This window comes from Anser anser (genome assembly GCF_964211835.1).
Source record: "Anser anser genome assembly, chromosome: 1".
In the NCBI taxonomy this organism is placed as follows: domain Eukaryota; kingdom Metazoa; phylum Chordata; class Aves; order Anseriformes; family Anatidae; genus Anser; species Anser anser.
In genome coordinates, this window is record NC_139720.1 from 59,030,805 (window position 1) to 59,033,601 (window position 2,797).

Here is a 2,797-nt window from a genome sequence, read left to right on the forward strand (position 1 = left end):
CTGGAAAGTTCACAATAAATGCTTGTTGTTCAGCTTTGGTGGTGTTTTGAGTGTCCCCTCTCCAGCACAGGCACTCTGAGCTTATCCTGGTGTTTTTCCTCCTAAAGCACCACCTATTCAACATATGATAAGGCATCAGGAAATAAAAGCAACCCATAGTGGTTTAATGTGTGCTGTGCTACCTATGAAAAGTGCTACCAGCAGAAGTGTTTTGTCCAAAAAGTGTCTTCTGTGTTCACCCAGGAATTAACACCCATTACTTCTTACGCTGCCAAGTGTAAGTCATTCCTGGTTTAGGACAAAAATATAGAGAATATAAAAAATACAGTATCTGTCAGTCACCCGAGCCCAAAATTTGAACGTAAGCAGAATAATGACATGTGGCAGTAGAAGTTGTGTGTGCTCTCCAAGCCTGAAACAGAGCCCCTTGCTTGCAATTTCAAAGGAGCAGAGGAGACAAAAATAACCAATTCCTATTGAAAAGTTACAGAAATGAGATGCCTAACAGCTCCAGGTGCCTGTGAAAAGCCAGTCTGTACCTTTCCTTTCTTTTGTGGTTATGATATCCCAGAAATAAACACTGTAAGACACTGAAATGAAAAGCTGGACTGCAACAGAACAAACCACACTTCTCGTGATTAGCAGGAAAGAAAACACTCTTATTGTTATTACATTTTTTCTCCCTTCCAGGGAACAGTTGATATTTGTGGTAGCTTTGGCTGTAGCTTGTCGCAGCTGTGTTGTATGCATCACATTAAATACATTGGTGGGTCCTACATGGTCATTCTGGCACCATTTATATTTCATACAATGCCTTCAGTTTCTCATTTAACCTCAATCATTTATCAATCATTCACCAATGCCAATAAACCAAAGTGTCTGGGGACCCTTAAACATAAAAATAAGGAGCTGTAAAAAAATATTACTACAGCAATTAAAGACTCAAATAGACCCTACTTGCATTACACCTTTAGAAAGCCCTACTGAAATTAAACAAACATCAAATATCAACAATATGAAAGGGGCTTTTTCTTCTAGTTTATAATAGCTACTGGTTTATCCAGAGCAGAAGAGAATTAGGGTTATTTTTATAGAAAGTATGGACTGAAGGTGAATGTAAAGAATGGGGGAAGGAGAAAGAAGTAATGAAAACGTGCAATGAATTAACAGTGATTCTTTTTCTAGTAGACTAAAAGAACATGTAACAGAATTTACAAAATAAACGTGTACCTTTGTCTGTGATGGAAGTGTAATCTTTTGGTCTGGATCAAAATGGTACGATTAACAAATCTATTTTGAGCCAACCTTACAAGAAGGCATTTTAAAGTAAGTAAAATTTTCTGTTTTGATACATAAACTTTGGTGTTCTTTTCCTCAAAAGCATTTTTATTTTCCAGAAAAACTTTTTTTTTAACCACAAGATAAGGAAAAAAGGCTCAAATCCATTCAAGAAAACTAAATGCCAAACCTTGGCCAGCTGGATGAAAACACCCTGCTGAAAAGGGGACATTTCTCTTCAGAGGAATGATATGTTAGCGCCGTCCTGGCCGTTCGCAGTCCGGCCCTGGCAAGGAGAGGACACACGCCACTGTGTTTACTGCGGGAGCCTGATGATTAATTTCCATTAAAAGCTAGCACAGCAACGCCACGCCATCCTGCAGGGAGCCCAGCCTTGGGCTTTATCCATACCAAAATTGTGAGGTTTTGTCAAGGTATTCCTGCCTCCCCTTGCAAGCGGAACAGTCTGCGATGCAGTGCGTTTTTCCACCAAGAAGCCACTCGGGCCATGCTGTAACATGGGCACTCCCTGTACTGCTGGCAGAGGAGGGCTGTCCCCACGGAGTCCTGGTTGGACTCGTTAGCTCTGGGCCAGCGCTTATTGTGATGAGGAGCTTTTACAGACATACTGTAAAAACACTGCATGGGCCCTGGATGCTTGGACAGCCATCTTTATTAAAAATTAACAGTTCTACAGTGCCAGTTTGCTTTGGCTTTCCTTACTGGCCTACTGCAATTGCTACCAATAGAAACGGGCTAACGAGTAAAAGCAACCAATAAACACTGTTTTTAATTTTCTTCTTTTCTCCCACTCTTTTTGGCTGGAACTGGTTGATGGGCCTTGTGCTACAAGAGCAGCTGAGAAGCAAGACAGGGACTGAGGGACAGTGGAGAGCCCTGGGCCCGGCTGCCTCTTGTATGGCCCTGGGGCTGGTCAGGGGCTGCAAACCTGCCCCAGTGCTGCTGCAGAGCAGTAATGGCCTTGAGATGGGAGGCCTGAGGTAAATGTGCGATATCACTGCATGCACAGAAGCTTTTTGTCCTGTGATTGTCGTGTGGAGGTGGCAAATTAGTCAGGGTGAAACACGTTTCACGTTGCTTGCATAGTAGGGGCTTCTCCAGAAGGAAAGTGCTGCGCAGGTTCTAACTTAGGTCAATGCATTTCTCTTTCCTGTCTCAGTTTTTGCGTCTTTTCTCATCTTCCACAAACATAAAAGCCTTAAGTACTTAAATCCAGGGTGTGAAACACTAAAAGGTACCACTACCACTTTTCAGACCCAAACCAATGAAAACTCTACTTCTGATTCCTCATGTTTACCAACTACCTCCACAGTGTCCTGATCATGAAGAAAAAATGTAATAAACAGTGACGTCTTCTGAAAGAGTAATACTGGGGCACTGAACAACCCTGCCAAAGGTTGTACCCAGCTGGGCTTGTGCAACCAGTGGAAATTTCCTTCGCACTTCTTTTGCAACAGTATTCTCTTTCAGTAGTTTCCTCTCTGCCATGAAGTGTTCT

The 2,797-nt window shown here is 42.4% G+C and overlaps 1 protein-coding gene and 1 long non-coding RNA gene across 3 annotated transcripts in view; both read right to left on the reverse strand.

The window, feature by feature from the left end:
* The window catches only part of CHST11 (carbohydrate sulfotransferase 11), a 170,338-nt gene that overhangs the window by 51,522 nt on the left and 116,019 nt on the right, over positions 1 to 2,797 (reverse strand). The gene's annotated exons all lie outside the window — the stretch shown is intronic.
* Positions 1 to 2,797, reverse strand: part of LOC310903417 — a 30,452-nt gene that overhangs the window by 24,337 nt on the left and 3,318 nt on the right. The gene's annotated exons all lie outside the window — the stretch shown is intronic.